This window comes from Zonotrichia albicollis, chromosome 5 (genome assembly GCF_047830755.1).
Source record: "Zonotrichia albicollis isolate bZonAlb1 chromosome 5, bZonAlb1.hap1, whole genome shotgun sequence".
Classification (NCBI taxonomy): domain Eukaryota; kingdom Metazoa; phylum Chordata; class Aves; order Passeriformes; family Passerellidae; genus Zonotrichia; species Zonotrichia albicollis.
In genome coordinates, this window is record NC_133823.1 from 237,047 (window position 1) to 260,926 (window position 23,880).

Sequence of the window (23,880 nt, forward strand, 5' to 3'; positions counted from 1 at the left end):
CACTGAGCTCCTCACACTCCAGCGCAGCGTGCACTGAGTCTGCAACAGATTCTGCTCAGTGAGGGTCTGCAAACAAAGGTTCAACTGATGAATTGAACTGATTTTAAAGGGAGGTTTTGTAAGTGCTGAAGCACAACAAAGAACAAGCAGAAACAATTCTTAAATAAATCTGCAAGTTTTATTTAGCATATATGCGACTGATTTCCACCCTGTGGCTTCTCACTTTGATTGGTCTGTAGGTTCAGGAAGATGACAATGCACACTCTGCCTTCCCTGAGCCCCCACAGCAGCTGAGCACTGCTCCGTGTGCTCAGATCGTCAGGAGCTGGATTACACGTACCCGGACGGACTGCAACTGCTCTGCTGCAGATTCAGGAGATGACGGCAGAGAGGGGCTGGCCGAGGCGTCGTCCGAATTCCATTTGTGTGACGAGAAGCGGTTTGTTCCCAACAGCTGCAACATCCCCGGCTCGCTTCCGTGGTGAGTACCGATGGCGCACAAATGGCAGCCCGAGGAAATCGTGTTCTGGGCTCCAAGTGGCTGGGACAGGGTCTGATTTTTTGTTTTGCATCTGTATGACGATTAGTACGACAGGGCTCTGAGGGATGACATGGCAACACAGAATTAAAAACTCCTCGATAGAATTACATCGACTTCTAGGAAAAGACAAAAGCCTATCACCCTTCTGAAATCTGCTTTTAATCCAAAGCACACGGATTGTCACTATGCTGCACCTTCCAGCGTTTCAAAGCAGCTTACTTCTGAAGACCAGGAAACATTGATTTCTACAGAAACAATGGGCAACCCCCAGGCTAATTTAAGCACTACCCTTTAATAGGGGATCTGCCAGCGTGCCAGTCCAGCTTCAAGTGCGCTTTATTTCAGTCTCACATCCCCACAAAATTCTTCTCACATCTTCCAACCCTGAAATCTTCTTTTTTCCCTAAGGCTTCTCATCATTAGCAATTTCCAAGTAACATGGTATTTTTACAACATTCAAAAATGTCATGCTGGACTGTGCTAGAGAGTAATCTGCAAATATAAGCTTAGCAAAGATTGAATTGACTTGTCCAGAGAAAAAACCTACAAGTGAACACCCACACCTGCCTACAAAGAGCTGACAAGCCCCTGGCAGCTACCAGCATCAAAGCACAGTGGATGTTTCTAATAGAGGGTAAGGATAACAATACCACCTTTTGTTCGCTCCAGCTTGTTTTCCCTGCAGTCATATTTTGCTTCTTAGGATTGTTTTAGTCTCTGTATCTTTTTGGACAGCACCGAGCCTGACGACAAGGACACGAGAGTCTTTCCCTGCCGTAGGGAGAGAACCAGGAAAACAGTTAAAAAAAGAACAGGGTAGTTTGAAATTCATACTTCCAGTGAGAAGCAGCGCCTAACAAACAGAACAAAAGCAAACAAAGCACGATAGCTCCCTGGGGACAGAAGACTTATAAACCCTCCAGGATTTACGACCAACCCCTTCAGGACAGCAGCCAAGTGTCCCATGAGGTGGTGCTGCACCAAAGAACGATCTGACAGGTTCCAAAGAGTCAAATGCACAATATTTTGCAAAGCCGTAAAATCTTGCAAAATAACAAAAATACGATAGATATAAACTACAGGGCAAGAGTACAAGTGTTCGCTTTAAGAGCTGGAACCATGCAGGTGAGCACCTGATAACTGGATCCTCACCAGAGTTTGAACCCTTCGGTACACAGAAGGGTTTTCCCCAGAAATTTCACAGACTGAGTTTTGATAGAAGCACATTTGCCAGATCCTCAGAAGCATCACCCATTCTCCAGGTGTCTGGAGAGAACTGCAAATGGCTCTCACGTAGTTTGAGCTGGTTCTCCAAGGTCTCAGGGTGAGTTTCACCAGATGCAACCAAATCGGGCAACTCCCAGTGGGACAGAAGGAACCCAAAGTTTGGGTAAGCAGAGCTGCAGCAAATACTGAGGAAACAAACATAACAGCGTAAAAAAATAATAAACCATCCATTTTTTTTCTCTTGCTTTTGTTTTTTTCTTATTCAGATCAGCATAGCAACTAAAGAGAAGGTGAAAAACTCACCATTACTGAACATTTCATCATCTGTAAGCCGAGCATCCTTAGCACAGAGGACTCCAAAGTTAAAATTCACCGATCCCTGGGAAATAAAACCAAATATTGTATGATAAACAGTCAAACAGCAGACATAAAAATTTGTTTCCTCTAAGGACTTTCAGGTATGTATCTATCTTTGCATACATCCTACACATTAGAACATACACTTTATACCATCACCTAATACATAATATTTTACCTTTAAATTCTGATAGTATAGCATGAATTTTTAACTTAAATTGGTGATCTATTATTATTAAGTTGGTACTGAAAGTTATTTCTGCTGTCACGTTCAAAAAAACATTTTTTTTTTTTTTTACTGTAATGAGGAATCGATTTCAAAGTCATCACAAGCCCATCAAAATACAAAGCTGTATTCACTGGACGGGTCTGTGAGCTAGAAGTAGTCAGGCTTGTACTTCCCTCTTGTTCTTCCAGAACCGATAAATCCTGTCAACAAAACCAGGATCTTTAGCCCACTGCTGTGAAAGATTCTACAAGGATGATGGTTGGATTTGTGTTTACAAGTTTTGATTTGAAATGGCCAGTTCAATGGATAAAGACAGTTTCAGTAGTATTACGTTACTATTATTATTATTATTTCTATTATTATTTTTACTATTACTACTACTATTATTATCACCTGCTACTGGAAGAAACAAACCAGTCGTACCTATACTTAATTACTTTTATTTCCAGAAAATAATAAAGAAAAAGAACCAAACCAAAAAAAGTCACTTCCTACCTTTTATATCAAGGGATGAAAAACTTCTCTTGGGCTCTTCTCCAATTTATCAAGACTCATAGCACTGAAAGGCAAACAAAACAGTGCTTTATAGAAGGGCAAGTGCACATTTCAAGGCTGAACCACCAACCGATTGCAGTGACAGCAGTTACAACATGAATCGTTCTGAGAGCCTCTGTTAAATGCAATGTTCTGTGGAACTGCCATTTCTTTCCCAAAATACTAACTTCCAACACTTCCTAAACGTATTTTGTATTTTAAAACAACAGAAGTTAGTGAGACACTGTGTGGAGGTCAGGTTTAAATTTATTTCCTTCTAAAGCACAGAGCTCTGTTCCATCACCCTTCACTTCGGCTCTGCACTGAATCACGGTGAGCATTTGAGGAGTGCTCAATAACCAATTCTATTTCTCTCTTTTTCTAGTTCTCTCTATTCCTAAATAACTAAAGACAAGTCCAATGAAAAATGACAAGTTCAGCATCAAAGTCACACTTTTTCCCTTTGTCTGGTCAAGAACAGGCTCTAAATCCACTTAGTGCTGCCTGCAACGATTAAGACGTGCAAAACCATTTTTACATGTTTTATAGGTTTATCATAAAAGCCACGGAACGCAAGCTCTGAATTACAGGAAAAGGTACACAGTCAAATATCTAAAGGGATCACTTATTTGTAAATGCATACCTTGACAGAGATCGCACTGAGAACGTTTCTGTGGGACTCTAAGGGAGACATATTTTCTGAGTACCCTGTAAACAAGAAAAGCTAGGATATATTACAGGACATACCCACTTTTTCTATAGGCAAATAGGATTTTTAATAAAAACAACTCAGTTGAAAAAGAAAGAAGAAAACCAAGGTCATTTTACTCAGCTATATTTACTCCCGATTTAGGGAAAAAAAAAAGTCACGGGTGCTGCAAAGAAAAAAAAAGTGAACCATAAACGCCTACAGTACAATTTTAAAACAAGTGCTTGGATAAAAGAATCTCATGGAACGTGAAGTAGAAAAAAAGTGAAACCACTATCAGACCTGCCTATTTTCTCACCTTTGTACAAGAAAATCCTAAAAGCAGTATAAAGTCACTGCCTAAAACCGGTCATGGGATGTAACCAAGAACAATTTAGGCATTTGCTAATCTAGACAGAAAGCTTTTCTGGATGCTAGTGTCAAATCACAAGTTTTGTCTTTCAGAAGCCCGACAATGCTGGAAAGCACTTTCCCTGGGGCTCGGGAGGGCAGGGGCAGAAGGGGATGAGTTTGCAGATCGCACCTGTGCCATCGGAAGGATACAGCCCGCCTGCTCCCTGCGCTGGGCATTCTCCCGGCCATCTCTGGCTTTACCGCTCAGCGCCGCTCCATCCGTTTGCATGGCAGAAAGAGCCTCGAGCACTAGCGCAGGCAGCAGCCCAGTCATTCCGGCGATATCGCAGCGCCCTCTGCTCGCAACGCCCAACACGCGGCGGAGCCGCCTCCGCCCGCAGCACCGGCAGCAGCCCGAGGGAGACGGCTGCAGCTCGGGGGCTGCTGCGCCTCCGCCAGCCTGAGGGCAGCCGCCCCACCGGGACCGCGGGAGCGCCCGGCGCCGCTCGCCCGGGGCGGCTCCTGCAGCTCCCGGCCCGCGGCAGCAAAGCACCGCCTCGCCCTCCGCCATCGCTACCGCTGAGTAAGGCCGAAGAACCGGGCCGACGCTCCTTCCGCGCTGCTCAGCTCCGTGCGGGCGGCCAGACGGAGGCTTCGCCCCTCCGGCGTCGCAGCCGCAGCGCCGTCCCGCGCGAGACTGGGCCCGGGAGCTGCCCGCGCACAGCCCCGCGCGGCCGCCTGGCACGCCAGCCACTCCGGTGCCGCGCCAGCCGTTGCGTCACACGCCTCGCCGGCAGCACGGCCTGCCGGGAGTTGTAGTCTCGGGCTGACAGCCACTGCTCCGTCCTCCGCCACCGGGAGCTGCAGTCCCTCCCGGGCATCAAACGGGTCCTTCGCCCCTGGGCGGGGAAGGACCTGAGGCAGCAACGCTCCTCCCGAATGCCCTCTTTTTCGCTCCAACTCTTTTTTCTTTTTTCACTCTGCTTTTCACCCCTTCCCTTCCCTTCCCTCTGGTGCTCCTGATTCCTTTCCTTTCCTTCCCTTTTCCTTTCCTTTTCTTCTGTTTCTGATCTTGGTTTTCCTTTCTAGCTTAAGAATAAAAAAGCAGCAGTAGAAACTTTCAGGCTACCTGGGAGTAAAAAAAACCTGCAAAACGAAAATGATGTAAAGAAAACTATTTATTCCCTGGGAGCCTGAAATTTTCTACTGCTGCACATGACATAGAGCTTTTATTTCTTCTTATAGATAGTTGATATTTTATACTTACTTTATACAGCGCCCCCTGCCGTGTGCCCCGGAGACCTGCAGGGAGAGCGCTGCGGCGTCCTTCGGTTCTGTTTCAAGAAACTCGGCTCAATTCGGCTTGCTTCGGCTCTTGGTCTAAACTCGTTTCAGTTCGGCTCTACGGCCGAACTCGGCACGGTTGGACGAAACTCGGTCACATTCGGCGCATTGTCTAAATGCGGCCAGTGTCGGCTACCCTCGGCTATCGATTCCAGTCGGCTATCCTCGGCTCTTAGTGTAAACTCGGCTGTTTTCGGCTACACTCGGCTCTTCGGCTCAAGTCGCCTCTCTTCGGCCACACTCGGCTCTTCGGCTCAAGTCGACTCTGTTCGGCTCAAGTCGGCTCTTTTCGGCAACACTCGGCTCTTCGGAACAATTCGGCCCCGCGCGAAATATACCTATTTTTACATTGGAAGTATACATTTCTCTTAGGATTTTTACTTCTCTAACACTTGCAGGATTCAAAATAAAATCCCTGCGTCCACCCATACATGCCAAATACAAACCCCTTTCATTTCAACTGTATTTCATTTTTTTTTTTAAATAGTATTTTTCAAATTTAGATCCACATTTATATTTAAATTCTATACTGATGTGTGTTCGATTTTGCATTTCTATTTTCCCATTTATTTATAAATTTATATTCTCTGTTACAACTCTTCCTATTACTTCTATTTTTTTTTCGTATTTTTATTCAGATCTTTATATATTTATTATATCTTTCTGTGTGAGGATTTTTACTTCTGTAGCACTTCCATTATTTAAAATAAAACCCCTGCCTCCACCCACGTTAAAGCCAAAAAGAAAACCCTTTCTTCTCAACTGTATTTCAATATTTTTTAAAATTCTGTTTTTCAGGTCCATATTCACATTTACATTTAAAATGTATACTTACGTATGCTGTTATTTGTATTCTCCATTACATCTCTTCCTATTATCTCTATTTACTTATATTTTGTGTTTATATATATATTTATATCTTGATTGTATATCTCAATATTGAGAAATATATACCAATAATATCTACATTCAAATCATTTAAAATAAAAACCCTGCCTCTAACCCAATAGGAATAAAAAAAAACCCCAACCCTTTCTTTCAAACAATATTTAAATAGGTTTTATCCTTATGTCTGATTTTTATATTCCTATTTGCATTTATAATGTACATTAATGTATATTGCTTACTTATACATTTATCTTTATCAATCTCAATTTGTACATAAATTTATATTCTATATTACATCTGATGCGAGCAGTTATATATTTTTATACATATTTTTATACATTGACTATATATTTCTGCGTCAAGATTTTTACTTCTGTAACACTTATTTAAAATAAAACCCCTGCCTCTACTTAAATAAAAGCCAAAAAATTCCCTTTCTTTTAAACTATACTTACCTATTTTTATATTTATATTCCCATTTATAATTTATATTGCCGTATCATCTTATTTCTATTCTATACTACAACTCTTCATATTACTTACCTATATTTATAGTTCAATTTGTAGTCATAGTTTAGCAATCTCCCTTTATATATTTATTATCTATTTCTATCTTAAGATTCACATTTCTATAACACTTCTATTATTTAAAATAAAACTCCTGCCTCTAACCAAATCAAAACCAAGGACACTTCTTTATTTCAACCACATTTAAAATTTAACAAGTAACTTTATCTTTCAAAATTATAATCATATTTAGATTGATAATTTTTATTCATTATATTCATAGATATTATATATATCTTAGGGAGAATGCCCTCTAATATAAGCATAGATAGAAAATTTCTGTATTGTATATTTCTTTTACTTGGATTTATTTAATATCAATATTTATAGATATTTGTATTTCCCTATATATTTGTATCTGAATTTTTATTTTTTTCTATTTATATGATTTATTAATAAAAACAGGTCTACAACCTAATAAAACCCCCAATTTAACTATATTTAAGTATTTTTATATTTACAATCTATATTTATATATCTTTGTGCATATATATAATAGACTATCATTTATCCATATGATATCTTGCAATTCTATACCATGAATTATAGTTTTATATATGTATCTGTTCTCTATATTTATGTTTACCACTCTAATGTTATATTTCTTTTTAAATGTATATTTATTTCTATTTTCATCTCTATATTAAACCATATAAATAAGCCACAACAATACCGTACCTTTGTCAGCACCGGCACGCAGCACACGCTCATCCCATCGCAGCACATCAAAACAAAACATATTTTTATCACTAACGGAACAAACATCCCACAACACTGAACCCTCATAAACACTCAAATAAACCTAACCCAAAATAAATTTTAAATCCCACTTCAACTAGCCCAAAACCTGCGCACATGCTCATCATAAACGTCCTCCTAAACCAGTATCTCAAAAACCCCAAAAACCTCAAATACACCTTGAAAATGACACAACTGCTAAGAAAAACAAACACCCACTAAAAATTAAATCAAACCAACTCACTAGACTCAAAACTAAACAGTACTAAAAGAAGCCCCCAAAGCTCTACCTTTATGCTAATGCACAAATAAAAACCAATAATCTATAAAACTTAATTTAAAATTAAAAGAAAACTAATTCAAAGCATAAAAATAAAAAATCTAAACTGTTAAAATACTAAAAAATATCTCTACCCAAATTAAAAAACATATTGCCTACAAAAACCCACCACGTGAATACCCCTGTCACCAAAAATAAAACTAAAAAAACCTATCGAACCAGAAAGAAAACGGAACTTAGGAAAACCAAAACCATAACGTTCAAGTACTCACACCACATCCCTTACCGGACAGCAACTATAAACAACATCAAACCATACAATCAATTCTAAAAACCACCTTAAAACCACTACGTTGAAAAACCTGTCAAAAATTAAACACTGCATTTAACCAAAGCCATCGAATAAATTCACACCCACAAACTCCGGCAGCCCAGCTGGCCCAACCAAAGCTGTATGTTTATGCATACAGTAAACAAAGCCAAAACCCCAGTAATACCTATCACAAGTCTATGAAAGAAACCTATTGAAATCAATCCTGTCTCAAATACAAACCAACCCATCCAGAAAGTTAGTTCACTCAAAAAACAACTTACACTGAGTTAATCATACCAAGAAATTAAACAACACACCATATACCACCAATGAATATAATAGTCAGGTAAAGAAAAACTACTTTTTTTTTTCTTTTTTTTATTTAAACTAACTTCTTTTATTAGCTAGAACAAAAGATTTTGCCAGGCCTGTAACAACAACAACAACTTCTTTTTCTTCTTCACCTTCTGAAATGTCCCTTCTCACTCCCAAATTCCTTTCAACTCCTGAGTTTACATCCAAGCAAAAAGCAAAATTCGTGCGCTCGCGCGTTCGATGCTCCTGTCAGATTCTCTGCTTCCCTCCACATCTTCTTACGCTTTCAGCCTTCACGCCGTCCTGCCGTGATGAGTCTGACAGAAGAATTGGCACATGTTAACAGAGCATTTCCCTCCCTCCCTCCCTCCGGTTTCCTCAGCACATTTCAATCCATCCCAAGCCTGCAACGATGCACGCTCACCCCAAGGCTCACAGCAAGCATGCAGCAGCTCAGGCTTACTGGGCTCCAGGGCTCTGTGCCTTAGACAGCCGAGGAAACTTCTGATGAGCCTCCGTTCCAATAAACTGGGATGCAAACTCACCTCCATCTCAGAGCCTCAGTGACCTCGGCCAGCCCCTTCCTCACTTCCCTGGGTCACAATCACTTCCAGGCAGAAGGATGCCAAGCAGGCTTTTGTCTTTTCTCTTAAGTGCCAACAGGTAAAATATGTAGGCTTTGACATAACTGATTACCCTCTCTTTGCACTCTCCCAAGGACAGTTTTAAAGAAAAGATAGAAGAAGATTGCTGCTAAATCCATATGGGATAAGGAGGAAAGCAGCAAGGATCCCAGGCCAGCAGCGTGCCCAGGCAGCGTCACGTCCCTGCCACCCTGTGACAAGGCACACAGCTGCAAAGCCCCAAAGCCTGCAGGCCCTGGAGCTGCCACACGGATGGACCCGGTTCCCTTCCCGGGTGCCCAGAGGGAAACCTGAGGGCAGGTGTCCACCCCGAGGCTGCACCCAGAGCCCCGGGCAGGGATGGAGTCGCTGACTGCCCTCTGGGGACGAGACCCTCCCTGCAGGCGACACTGCCTTGTCCTCTCCCTCCCCGTGGGACAGGGACCTCCAGGCTCTATCACCAGCCTCCTTCCGTCAGCATCCAGGTGCTGTGTTAGAGCCACAGGGGTCGAGGCTTTCCAGAACCATAGCGTCCTTTAGGCTGCAAAAGCCTTCTAAGGTCATCGAGCCCGGCTGCTGCCCCAGCACTGCCAAGCCCCCACCCCAATCAGGTCCCGAAACACCACATCTTGCCATGCTTTAAATGTCTCCAGCAATGGGGACTGCCCTGGGCAGCCTGCTCCTATGCCTGACCACCCTTTCAGTGAAGAAATTGGTCCTCAAAGCCAATCTAAGCCTTCCCTGCTGCAACTTGAGGCCATTTCCTTTTGTCACCTCACTTCTTACTGGGGAGATCTCGGTACTTAAACCTTACCTGCTCCTTCCCTAGCAGGTCTCTGGCTTGGCTCGATGAGAGGAGAAACACTCCCACCACAGGAATGGCAGCTCGGCAGCTCCCACACCAAGGCAGGCTGCAGGCAGGGAGCAGCTGTCCTCACCACAGCTCGCGCGTCAGCTCTCAGAGATTGGCTCTGCTCTTCCTCCCGGGCAGATCTCTGCTCAGTGCTTCAGAACTGGCTGTCTGGAGGAAGGGGAAAAAACAGGTTAGCCAAGAATTTTATCCCGACTTATCTGATGTCTTTGCCCGCTTTGCCTCCTCCTGACTTCCTCCTGCTAAGAAAACAGCTGCCTTTGGACTTCTAGGGGGAACTTTCACGTAATGCTTATAGAAAAGGAACTACAGAAAAGTGCCTCCTTTTTAAAGACTCAGCCAAGCAGACAGGTAACTGCAGCTTCTCCATCCCCACTGCCTGCAGAGCTGGCAGGCACCAGGCCAGCTCTGCTCCTGCTTCAAGCTGCTCCCAACTCTGCCAGAAGAACTGAAGGCTGCTCTGGCGTTCCATTGCTCCGCTTCTCCCAAAAAGGATCCGTCAGCGCCGATACCCCTCCACGGGAAGGGCTCTTCTGTCTCACACGCTCGGTGACACGAGGCTACGCGAAGCTGCAGCAGCCTCTGCTCCACGTGGGAAGGGCTTTCTTCCTCCTCTGGCACCTGGCTGGCACAGCTTGCTCACAGATGCTGGGGCTGCCCCATCCCTGGAAGTGTTCCAGGCCCATTGGTGCTCTGGCATCAGGCTCAGAGCAACCTGCTCTATGGAACCACGTCCCTGCCCACGGCAGCAGGCTTGGAATGAGGTGATCTTTAGAGCCCCTTCCAACCTGAATTATTCCATGATTCTATCAACTCAAAACACTAGGGGAATACATCTGTAAAGGTCACTAAATACATGAAAGAATCTCTCCATCAGCAAATTTTTGAATGAAAAGTATATCTACAAGCAGGGAGAAATATTCTTGCTACCTGCTCTTGCTACCTTTCAGGCCTAATTTTAGCTATCACTTCAAGTTTTAAAATATTTTCTTTTGAAATTATAGGCAGTGTTCAAATTTTAGCATTTTTACACTATTGCAGAAGCAAAAATTGCTGACAATCAGGCCGTGTCATTCTTTATGGAGCAGAGCCATCGTGACAGAATTTCTGGGACAGAAATTTTACAGAATGTCACTCCACAGAGAGCACCAAATTCCATATCAGGTGGCACTTCTGCTCCTCCACATCAGAAATCTAAACTAGGACAAGTGAAGTTTTGACTTGGCACTGGTGCCACCTTGGGTCTGGGAACCACCCTGCATACCAAAGAATTTCAGGAGCCAGCCGGCCACCCCCAGCCACAGCCCCCCCCCCCCCCCACAAACCACGGCCCTTTTCCCTGGCAAACAAAACTCACCTGCCCCGCTTCTGGATGGCACACTGCAGGAGCCACGAGGCGCTATCACGTCAGCCCGACTTGGCACTGGGGCCAGCTTGGGTCTGGGAACCATCCTGCCTATCGTGTAATTTCAGGAGCCACCAGGCCACTCCCGGCTACTGGCTAACCTCATGCGGCTCTTTGTCCTAACGCGGCTAATGTCAGCTACCCTAGGCTATCCTGGTCTCTTAAGCTAAACTCGGTTATTTTCGGCCACACTCGGATCTTCGGAACACTTCAGCCCGGCTCGGCTCGCTGAGGGCGGGAGAGCGGGCATGAGAGGACCCCGGCGCAGACAGGCCAGGTTAACCCAGATGCCTGTCACAAACCCGCAGAAATATGCCCGCCCGCGGCGACGCTGAGCCCACAGCATGTATCGGATACGCTTCAAACGCCGCAGAAAAATCCGTCGGGGCCGCCATGACGTCGGTGTTCCATGCAGGCAGTTCACTTACACCCACCGGGGTCCTCCACTTCCCCGCCATCTCGAGAAGGTCAACGAAAAGTCCGAGACACCCGCGACACGCCACTCCCAGCATGGCGGCCTCTCGGCTGCCTGCCGGCGCACGGCTGCAGTACCGCGCTCTGCCCACAAGGAGGCAGCACTGCCGCCCGCCCCAGACGGGGGCGCAGCGCGCCTCGGGGCTGCGGGCAGCGACCGCGGCAAAAAAGAACAGGGGCGACCCCAGACAAAAACTGCTCTGAAATAAATGCCAAAAACCTGCCTCTTATCCGACGTGACCAAAACAAGCTCCGTTCTTTTAAATGATATTTAAATAAAGTTGATATTTCTATTTTTCGTATTTATATTCAAGTGCATATTTATAGTGGACATGGATGCAGTATGTAATTTGTACAGTATATTATGTCTATTCCTTATACTGTATTACGTCTATTCCTACTAATAATATTTATTTATCTTTTGTGTTTTTATAAATATTTTTATGTATTGATTCTATATTTATATTTTTGAAATTCTATTTCTAGAACACGTTTATTATTTAAAATTAAAATCCCTTTCTAACTCAATAAATACAAAAAACCCTTCTTTTAAACTATATTGAAATATTTTTATATTTATAGTTTGTATGACTATATTCAAATTTATATTTATAGTTTATATTGATGCATTATATTCATAACTACATATAATATGCATCTTAGTCAAAAATATACGGGAATTATTTTTTAAATTATGTACCATATATGCTGCTACCCCTTATTTTTTCTTATATTTCTAATTTTTATACAAATCTTTAATGCGCTTATGATGTATTTCTATACTTAGATTTCTACCTTTATATTATTTGTATTTGTAATTTTTACACTAAAAGCCCTGCTTTGGCAAAGAAAAAACAAAACCATCCATTATTTTAAACTACCTTAATTTTTTTTATATTTATATTTATCATAATATACAACAAATGATAGATATACCACATCCGTGTACTATATTTATATCTACTTTATATCCATCTCCTAAAATATATTTTAATAAGATATATACAGTATTACTTGCATTATATATTGTATCAATTTATGTTCTTGTATATTTACAATTTATTACTAATTTTTTATATATCTGCATATAGTTGAAATACATTTCTATATTTGTATTTTTGTTTGGGTTGTATTTCCATTTATATTCTCTATTCATATATCTGTATACATACACAATACTCTATTAAAAAATAGAATAGCTAATTGTAACATATAATGACTTATGTTCCATGTTAAATTTTAAAAATTGACCGAATATATAAAAATAACGTTGGCTCATTCCCATTTCTACACATCTATTTCTTTTGTTTCAATATAGTGAGAGTTATAATTGTATATTTAAAATCCAATTCCTAAATGAAATGACAGAACAACCAGCATCAAATTCCCACCAATATCTTCCAAAAACATCGAGACACCTCCAACAGCCAAACAAGTGTCAGAGAAAAAACAAAGAACACTCTTGTCAATAACAATTCTCATCACGACCGAAAAATGGAACCAAAACAAAAGAAAACCCTACAGAAACACACACAGCAAATTACAAAAGGTACTAAAAAAAAAGTCAAACCAATCTTCTAAACTCCAGACAGTGCCACTCACCCTGAACGTTACTAAAAAAAAAAAAAACCGGACAAAATTCTACCTCTACGCTAACTCAAAGAATAAACAATCCTCTGTAAAAATAACTTTAAAAACGGAACTAATTAACAAAATGGAAAACATCTCAACCGCTAAAAACTAAGAAATTAACTACCCTAGTAAAAAAATACTTTAAAAACCCACCATATAAATACCCATGTTCCCAAAAAAACCCCTGATAAACCATACTCAAATACATTAAAAGACAACAACAACAACAAAAAAGAAAATGAAGAAACCAACAACAAGAATAATCCCAAAAACCAAATGAACTTAAATCTGCAACAAAAATATTATTCCCAACTGAATAAACCCATAGTGCCTCAAGCTATCAAAATAAAAATAACGCCTAGAAACGAACACAAAGACTAAAGACAAACGTAACCATAAACAATGTCTCCCAAATTACCCGCAGCCATAAAACATACACTACAATCAAACCAACCAAATAAATAAAAGCCCTGGAAGACGATAAACACACATGCAATTCTCGAGATTAAAAACCCGCTGCTATGAACGACACGACGCTACCTCAAAAGCCCACCGAAACAAACACTACCCGCTCACGCCAATAAAAGCCACCTCAACAGAATTAAAATCCGAACCGCTGCTCCGCGCTACGACCCGTAAAAACCATTGCGCGCCTTTCTAAACATAATACCCCGGCAAAAAAAATCATATCCGACTACAAAACCCAATCCGAAACGAACCTTTATCATCCCCACCGGCACCAAGAACCGCAGCACTCAGGAAGAACCCCGTAGCCCTTAGCGTACCCCCGCTGCAAACCGAGCACAGCGATGCAATCAATGCCGAAAAAGCGCCTCCGAACCGCGGCACCGCCCCAGCACCGCGAGCAGCCGAAGCCCGCGCTCGCTGCCGGCCCCGGACGGAGCGCGGCTCCCGCCAGGAGACCGGCTCCTCCGGCGGCTCCTCCGGCACGCGGGGCCGGCGCCGGCCCGGAGAGCCGCGCCCGCTGCCCCTGCCCGGCGGGGCCGGCACCGGGCCCGGGGGGGGCGGCGGCGCCCGAGCCCCGCGCCCGGAGCGGCCGGAGCGGCCGGCACCGCCCGGGCCGCCGCAGCAGCGCCCGCGCCGCCTCTGCCGCCCTTGGCCGGCCCGGCGCGGCTCCCTCGGCTCGCACCGGCGCGGCTCCGCCACCGCCGCCCTTGGCCGGCCCGGCCGCGCCAAATCCCCCGTGCGCCCCGGCAGCTCCCCGGGCCGTGCCAGCGCCGCTCCCGAGCGGCAACGTTCCGGCCCGGGCCGCGGCCACCACAAGCGCCCTCCGATGCAGCGGCACGGCCCCCTTGCAGCCCTGCAAACGCTGCCACAGCTGCAGCTTCCCGCAACCGAACCCCGAAACTGACGCCGCAGGCGGGGCTCGCCTCCCTTCAACAAGGGCAAAGAAGTGTCCTCTCCCCTTCACGTTCGTCCCCTACGAGAGCACAAAAGAAGGGGCGCTCCTCAAATGAAAGCCTTCGACTGATGGCAAAGGGCCATTTCCACCTCCATTCAAACCCTTGAAAAGGAGGGACACCACGGCTGCCCCCTCCATTTCAACCCTAGGGTGATGAAAATGGGGTGGCTGCCTTCAAACCAAACCCATAACACCACAAGAATACTTTTCCCATTCCCCTTCAAATAGAACGCAGGGATTCCCTGTCACCCCCGGGATACCCCGAACAGCCTGGAAAAGGCAGCTTTTCCTGCAATCAACGCCCTTAAAACCACAAGTGAAGAGGGATCCCCTCAGTTCAAACGCAGACAATAAAAGAAGAGGAGCTGCTTCCTCCTCCTTAATCCCTTTCGTCCTCATAAGCTCCATTTCTGCTCCTGGGGAAGCAGGGAGGGACTGGCAAGATGAAATTGCAAAGGGGAAGGACAAAATTCCCCGCTCCAAACGCACACGGGCTCACCTGTTCGGCTGCTGCTCCCCGGCACAAAGATTCGTCCCTCGGCACAAACCCCTCCACTCAGCAGCTCCATGCAAAAATGTACAGAGGCAAACTCTCCCCCCGTTAAAACCGCCTCGCCCCGGCAGGAGCCACCCCCTCATCATCCTCACAGCTCACACCTGGGCTGCTCCGAGCCCTCATCATCCTCACACTCACACCTGGGCTGCTCCGAGCCCCCATCATCCTCACAGCTCACACCTGGGCTGCTCCGAGCCCTCATCATCCTCACACTCACACCTGGGCTGCTCCGAGCCCCCATCATCTATTTGTCATATTTATATTCGCTTTTAGATTTAGAATTTATATTACTGTATAATATTTATTATATTGTATATTACATCTCTTCATGTTACTTACATAGATTTCTATTTCTATTTCTTTTTAAATTCATAGTTTAGTATTACAACTTTAGATTTTTATTATATATTTCTCTATGCCGATTTAGATTTCTATAGTACTTATATTATTTAAAATACAACCCCTGCCTCTAACGAAAGAAAAACCACAGACACCCCTTTATTTAAACCACACTTAAAATTTTAAAAATTATTTTGTTTGTCGTAATTCTATTCACATTTACATTTGTAATTTTCATTTATTATATTTATAGATATCTTATAGATTGGAGAGAATACCTTTTATATAATAATAGATATATTCTTTTTACACAACATATTTCTTTTACTTATATTTACGTATATTAAATATTTATCGATATCGAGATATATAGGATATAATTGGATTTCTATTTTTATACCTTTTATGAAATCTCCAGCCTATACCCCAATAAAAGCCAAACAATCCCCAATTTATTTAAACTAGATTTAAACACAAATCCTGTCACGGCTGCATTGCACAGCAGTGCCCCGAGCTAATCTGACACTTGTTCATCTCCTGTACCTGAGACTGAACCCGCTCACCTTGATCGCACCTGGCAGAACCATTTTCGTACCTTTTCCTGGCATTGCTTGGGTTTTCTCTTGCCTTTTTTGTGGCCTCTATTGCCTCTCTTTCTTGCCTTGTTTCTTGGGGCTTTTCCTCCCTTTTTCCTTGACGTTTTCTGGCATTTCTTGGGTTCTTTTCTTCGTTTCTTCTTGCCCATCTTGGGGGTTTTTTTCTCTTTGTTTCTGGGGTTTTTTTCCATTAATTTTCATCCCCATTCAGGTTTTTTTTTTTTTGTTTTTGTTTTTGTTTTTTCTGATTTTATTTCTTGCCCATCTTGGGGATTTTTTCTGGGTTTTTTCTTGCGCATCTCCAAGTCTGTATCCTTTTTTTTTTTTTTTTTTTTTTTTTCCCTGCGTTTCTCCTTGCCCTCCTTGGTTTTTTTTCTTTGGCCTGCCTGCCTTCCTTCCTTCCTGCCTTCCTGTCCTTCTTTCTTTCTTCCTTTCAGTTCCATTCCTTATTTTCTTGTTTTCCTTTTCTTTCCTTCTTTCCCTCTATGTCTAATCTTGGTTTTCCTTTCTAGCTTTAGAATAAAAAAGCAGCAGTAGAAACTTTCAGACTACCTGGCAGTAAAACAAACCTGCAAAACGAAAATGATGTAAAGAAAACTATTTACTCCCTGGGAGCCTGAAATTTTCTACTGCTGTACGTGACATAGAGCTTTTATTCCTTCTTATAGATAGTTGATATTTTATACTTACTTTATACAGCGCCCCCTGCCGTGTGATCCGGAGACCTGCAGGGAGAGCGCTGCGGCGTCCTTCGGTTCTGTTTCAAGAAACTCGGCTCAATTCGGCTTGCTTCGGCTCTTCGGCCGAACTCGGCACGCTTGGGCTAAAGTCGGTCACATTCGGCGCATTGTCTAAATGCGGCCAGTGTCGGCTACCCTCGGCTATCGATTCCAGTCGGCTATCCTCGGCTCTTGGTGTAAACTCGGCTGTTTTCGGCTACACACGGCTCTTCGGGTAAACTCGGCTCTTTTCGGCCACACTCGGCTCTTCGGCTCAAGTCGCCTCTGTTCGGCCACACTCGGCTCTTCGCCTCTACCGAACAATTCGGCCCCGCTCGAAATATACCTATTTTTACATTGGAAGTATACATTTCTCTTAGGATTTTTACTTCTCTAACACTTGCAGGATTCAAAATAAAACCCCTGCGTCCACCCATACATGCCAAATACAAACCCCTTTCATTTCAACTGTATTTCATTTTTTTTTTTTAATAATATTTTTCAAATTTAGATCCACATTTATATTTAAATTCTATACTGATGTGTGTTCGATTTTGCATTTCTATTTTCCCATTTATTTATAAATTTATATTCTATGTTACAACTCTTCCTATTACTTCTATTTTTTTTCGTATTTTTATTCAGATCTTTATATATTTATTATATCTTTCTGTGTGAGGATTTTTACTTCTGTAGCACTTCCATTATTTAAAATAAAACCCCTGCCTCCACCCACGTTAAAGCCAAAAAGAAAACCCTTTCTTCTCAACTGTATTTCAATATTTTTTAAAATTCTGTTTTTCAGGTCCATATTCACATTTACATTTAAAATGTATACTTACGTATGCTGTTATTTGTATTCTCCATTACATCTCTTCCTATTATCTCTATTTACTTATATTTTGTGTTTATATCTATATTTATATCTTGATTGTATATCTCAATATTGAGAAATATAGACCAATAATATCTACATTCATATCATTTAAAATAAAAACCCTGCCTCTAACCCAGTAAGAATAAAAAAAACCCCAACCCTTTCTTTCAAACAATATTTAAATAGGTTTTATCCTTATGTCTGATTTTTATATTCCTATTTGCATTTATAATGTACATTAATGTATATTGCTTACTTATACATTTATCTTTATCAATCTCAATTTGTACATAAATTTATATTCTATATTACATCTGATGCGAGCAGTTATATATTTTTATACATATTTTTATACATTGATTATATATTTCTGCGTCAAGATTTTTACTTCTGTAACACTTATTTAAAATAAAACCCCTGCCTCTACTTAAATAAAAGCCAAAAAATTCCCTTTCTTTTAAACTATACTTACCTATTTTTATATTTATATTCCCATTTATAATTTATATTGCCGTATCATCTTATTTCTATTCTATACTACAACTCTTCATATTACTTACCTATATTTATAGTTCAATTTGTAGTCATAGTTTAGCAATCTCCCTTTATATATTTATTATCTATTTCTATCTTAAGATTCACATTTCTATAACACTTCTATTATTTAAAATAAAACTCCTGCCTCTAACCAAATCAAAACCAAGGACACTTCTTTATTTCAACCACATTTAAAATTTAACAAGTAACTTTATCTTTCAAAATTATAATCATATTTAGATTGATAATTTTTATTCATTATATTCATAGCTATTATATATATCTTAGGGAGAATGCCCTCTAATATAAGCATAGATAGAAAATTTCTGTATTGTATATTTCTTTTACTTGGATTTATTTAATATCAATATTTATAGATATTTGTATTTCCCTATATATTTGTATCTGAATTTTTATTTTTTTCTATTTATATGATTTATTAATAAAAACAGGTCTACAACCTAATAAAACCCCCAATTTAACTATATTTAACTATTTTTATATTTACAATCTATATTTATATATCTTTGTGCATATATATAATAGACTATCATTTATCTATATGATAATATCTTACAATTCCATACCATGAATTATAGTTTTATATATGTATCTGTTCTCTATATTTATGTTTACCACTCTAATGTTATATTTCTTTTTAAATGTATATTTATTTCTATTTTCATCTCTATATTAAACCATATAAATAAGCCACAACAATACCGTACCTTTGTCAGCACCGGCACGCAGCACACGCTCATCCCATCGCAGCACATCAAAACAAAACCTATTTTTATCACTAACGGAACAAACATCCCACAACATTGAACCCTCATAAACACTCAAATAAACCTAACCCAAAATAAATTTTAAATCCCACTTCAACTAGCCCAAAACCTGCGCACATGCTCATCATAAACGTCCTCCTAAACCAGTATCTCAAAAACCCCAAGAACCTCAAATACACCTTGAAAATGACACAACTGCTAAGAAAAACAAACACCCACTAAAATTAAATCAAACCAACTCACTAGACTCAAAACTGTACAACTGACCCTAAACAGTACTAAAAGAAGCCCCCAAAGCTCTACCTTTATGCTAATGCACAAATAAAAACCAATAATCTATAAAACTTAATTTAAAATTAAAAGAAAACTAATTCAAAGCATAAAAATAAAAAATCTAAACTGTTAAAATACTAAAAAATATCACTACCCAAATTAAAAAACATATTGCCTATAAAAACCCACCACGTGAATACCCCTGGCACCAAAAATAAAACTAAAAAAACCTATCGAACCAGAAAGAAAACGGAACTTAGGAAAACCAAAACCATAACGTTCAAGTACTCACACCACATCCCTTACCGGACAGCAACTATAAACAACATCAAACCATACAATCAATTCTAAAAACCACCTTAAAACCACTACATTGAAAAACCTGTCAAAAATTAAACACTGCATTTAACCAAAGCCATCGAATAAATTCACACCCACAAACTCCGGCAGCCCACCTGGCCCAACCAAAGCTGGATGTTTATGCATACAGTAAACAAAGCCAAAACCCCAGTAATACCTATCACAAGTCTGTGAAAGAAACCTATTGAAATCAATCCTGCCTCAAATACAAACCAACCCATCCAGAAAGTTAGTTCACTCAAAAAACAACTTACACTGAGTTAATAATACCAAGAAATAAAACAACACACCATATACCACCAATGAATATAATAGTCAAGTAAAGAAAAACTACATTTTTTTTTCTTTTTGTTTTCTAAACTAACTTCTTTTATTAGCTAGAACAAAAGATTTTGCCAGGACTGTAACAACAACTTCTTCTCCTCCTTCTCCTTCTGAAATGTCCCTTTCCCAAATTCCTTACAACTTCTGAGTTTACATCCAAGCAAAAAGCGAAATTCGTGCACTTGTGCGTTCGATGCTCCTGTCAGATTCTCTGTTTCCCTCCACATCTTCTTACGCTTTCAGTCTTCACCCTGTCCTGCCGTGATGAGTTTGACGGAAGAATTGGTAAACGTTAAGAGAGGCTTTCCCTGCCTCCCTCCCCAGCGCTGGTTTACTTAGTGCATTTCATTCAATCCCAAGCCGGCAATGATACACGCTCACCTCAAGGCTCATGTTATGAACAAAAATTCAGTTAATATTTTTTTTGTGAGACGGAGTTGCAGGGACGCCATCAGGTCGGTCTCTGCCAGGATACTTAGTGCTTTGTTATTGTAATACCGGGTCGTTGAGGCTTATCTCTTCTTTTGTATTAGTAAAAAGCCTGGCTGTGTGCGGTGGACATTTCCCCCGAGGCTGTGCTCTCTTACAACATAGGGAAGACACCTGAGAGGGTGGGGGGGGTTATGCAAAGTGACTCCAAAGTCCAGAATGCTTTCTGGGACCCCGACTCGAAATGCAACGAGAAAACCCCAAAAACAACGAGCCAATTACGAATTGAGAGACTAAGGTGATGTCTGGATGTGAGGAGCCAAGTGCTGAGCCTGCAGAGATGCGGAGCCCCTCTCGCCCTGACCACGGGAGTCGTCCCCAGCGCTGAGACTGAGGGGACCGCACTGACAACGCAACATCTAAAAGGGACATCAAGCCCTAAAAAGCTCCCACGAGGACTGGATCCCCCGGCTCTGCCCCTAGTGGGGCTCATTAGGCGGTGACCGCACTCGCGCTAATTAGCGCGCACGAGAGCAGCGGGCTCGGTTCGCCTGAGCTCGGCTCCGTTCAGGCAGCCTCGCAAGCCTGGCCTCGGTTCGCTCGAGGCCGTCAGGTTCGGCCGGTCTCGCCTTGCTTCGGCTGAGCTCGTTCCATTCGGCCGAAGGAGGCGTCGTTCGCTCGTGTTTTTACAAATATCTTTCTCTATAGATTGTATATTTCTATATTTAGATTTATACTTCTATAATACTTCTATTATTCCAAATAAAAACCCCGTCTCTAACCAAATAAATACAAAAAACAACCTTCTTTTAAACGAGATTGAAATATTTTTATACTTAGTATAATTATATTCCCATTCATATTTATAGTTTCTTTTGATGCAGTGTACTAATTATATATAATATATGTAAAGTTCTAGAAATGTATTTAAATTATTATTTATATTATGTGTCATATCTACTGCTACAACTAACTTTATATATATATCTGTATTTATTTATGATATATTCCTGTACTTAGATTTCTACATTTATATTGTTTGTATTTATAATTTTTATAATCAAAACCCTGCCTATTGACAAATAAAAACAACCTGCTTTATTTAGCTATTTAAAAAAATATTTTCATGATTATAATTTTCATGTTTATATTTATAATTTATTCGAGATTACATGAGAACACACCTGCTCCTGCACCCCAGTGGGGCTTCCTCTCCTGGGGACCTTGGGGTGCCCCAATGGCATCAGAGCCCCGAGTCTTCACCCCCCTCTCCTCTATTTAGAAACTACACTGGAACTTTTTTCTGGAAACAAAGACATTACCTAAATCCTCTCCCCGTGTCCCAGACAGATAGATGTTCCGTTATTAGTTGGCTGGACAGCAGTTTCTTAAATAGAATGATAAACAAGATGTGAACTTTTTAGCTACAAGCAAATAGGCAAATCTGAACAAGGTACCGATGGCCAGCCACCGAAGTTATTTTGAAGCAATTTTTTAAACAATAAAATACTGCTACCACAAAAATAAAGCAAAAAGCTAACTACTGGCTAAGAAAAAATTAACTTTTGACAACAACAACATTCCAACCACACAGGCTTTTTTCCCAATATCATACCTTATAACTACCTCTCTTGGGAATTCTCATCATGTATCCCAAAAGGAATAAATACCTTAGAGCGTCCTAAAGCAAAAAGTAGCACACATGAGCTCCTCACACTCCCGGCAGTGCACTGAGCTCCTCACACTCCAGCGCAGCGTGCACTGAGTCTGCAACAAATTCTGCTCAGTGAGGGTCTGCAAACAAAGGTTCAACTGATGAACTGAACTGATTTTATAGGGATGTTTTCTAAGCACAGAAGCACAAAAAAGAACAAGCAGTAATAATTCTTAAATAAATCTGCAAGTTTTATTTAGCATATATGCGACTGATTTCCAACCTGTGGCTTCTCACTTTGATTGGTCTGTAGGTTCAGGAAGATGACAATGCACACTCTGCCTTCCCTGAGCCCCCACGGCAGCTGAGCGCTGCTCCGTGTGCTCAGATCGTCAGGAGCTGGATTACACGTACCCGGACGGACTGCAACTGCTCTGCTGCAGATTCAGGAGACGACGGCAGAGAGGGGCTGGCCGAGGCGTCGTCCGAATTCCATTTCTGTGTGACGAGAAGCGGTTTGTTCCCAACAGCTGCAACATCCCCGGCTCGCTTCCGTGGTGAGTACCGATGGCGCACAAATGGCAGCCCGAGGAAATCGTGTTCTGGGCTCCAAGTGGCTGGGACAGGGTCTGATTTTTTGTTTTGTATCTGTATGACGATTAGTACGACAGGGCTCTGAGGGATGACATGGCAACACAGAATTAAAAACTCCTCGATAGGATTACATTGACTTCTAGGAAAAGACAAAAGCCTATCACCCTTCTGAAATCTACTTTTAATCCAAAGCACGGGGATTGTCACTATACTGCACCTTCCAGCTTTTCAAAGCAGCTTACTTCTGAAGACCAGGAAACATTGATTTCTACAGAAACAATGGGCAACCCCCAGGTTAATTTAAGCACTACTCTTTAATAGGGGATCTGCCAGCATGCCAGTCCAGCTTCAAGTGCACTTTATTTCAGTCTAACATCCCCACAAAATTCTTCTCACATCTTCCAACCCTGAAATCTTCTTTTTCCCCTAAGGCTTCTCATCATTAGCAATTTCCAAGTAACATGGTATTTTTACAACATTCAAAAATGTCATGCTGGACTGTGCTAGAGAGTAATCTGCAAATATAAGCTTAGCAAAGATTGAATTGACTTGTCCAGAGAAAAAACCTACAAGTGAACACCCACACCTGCCTACAAAGAGCTGACAAGCCCCTGGCAGCTACCAGCATCAAAGCACAGTGGATGTTTCTAATAGAGGGTAAGGATAACAATACCACCTTTTGTTCTCTCCAGCTTGTTTTCCCTGCAGTCATATTTTGCTTCTTAGGATTGTTTTAGTCTCTGTATCTTTTTGGACAGCACCGAGCCTGACGACAAGGACACGAGAGTCTTTCCCTGCCGTAGGGAGAGAACCAGGAAAACAGTTAAAAAAAGAACAGGGTAGTTTGAAATTCATACTTCCAGTGAGAAGCAGCGCCTAACAAACAGAACAAAAGCAAACAAAGCACGATAGCTCCCTGGGGACAGAAGACTTATAAACCCTCCAGGATTTACGACCAACCCCTTCAGGACAGCAGCCAAGTGTCCCATGAGGTGGTGCTGCACCAAAGAACGATCTGACAGGTTCCAAAG

General features: G+C 41.7%; 2 long non-coding RNA genes across 5 annotated transcripts; both read right to left on the minus strand.

Annotated features, from left to right (window-relative positions):
- Positions 1-203: 203 nt before the first annotated feature.
- Positions 204-3,995, minus strand: LOC141729015 (uncharacterized). Of its 2 annotated transcripts, XR_012580264.1 has the most exons (4): positions 3,532-3,995; positions 2,850-2,913; positions 2,072-2,147; positions 204-1,953 (listed from the first exon to the last, which is right to left on the minus strand). It is a non-coding gene; the product is annotated as an uncharacterized LOC141729015 (long non-coding RNA). The 2 variants fall into 2 exon arrangements; XR_012580263.1 differs by lacking the exon at positions 3,532-3,995 and having other exon boundaries at positions 2,850-3,119.
- Positions 3,996-5,182: 1,187 nt separating this feature from the next.
- On the minus strand, positions 5,183-16,504 carry LOC141729069 (uncharacterized). 3 transcript variants are annotated; one of them, XR_012580318.1, is made up of 3 exons: positions 9,813-11,172; positions 7,408-8,692; positions 5,183-5,612 (listed from the first exon to the last, which is right to left on the minus strand). It is a non-coding gene; the product is annotated as an uncharacterized LOC141729069 (long non-coding RNA). The 3 variants fall into 3 exon arrangements; XR_012580319.1 differs by adding an exon at positions 16,294-16,504 and having other exon boundaries at positions 5,188-5,612; positions 7,408-10,019; XR_012580317.1 differs by adding an exon at positions 11,227-14,288 and having other exon boundaries at positions 5,188-5,612; positions 7,408-10,019.
- Positions 16,505-23,880: the final 7,376 nt, after the last annotated feature.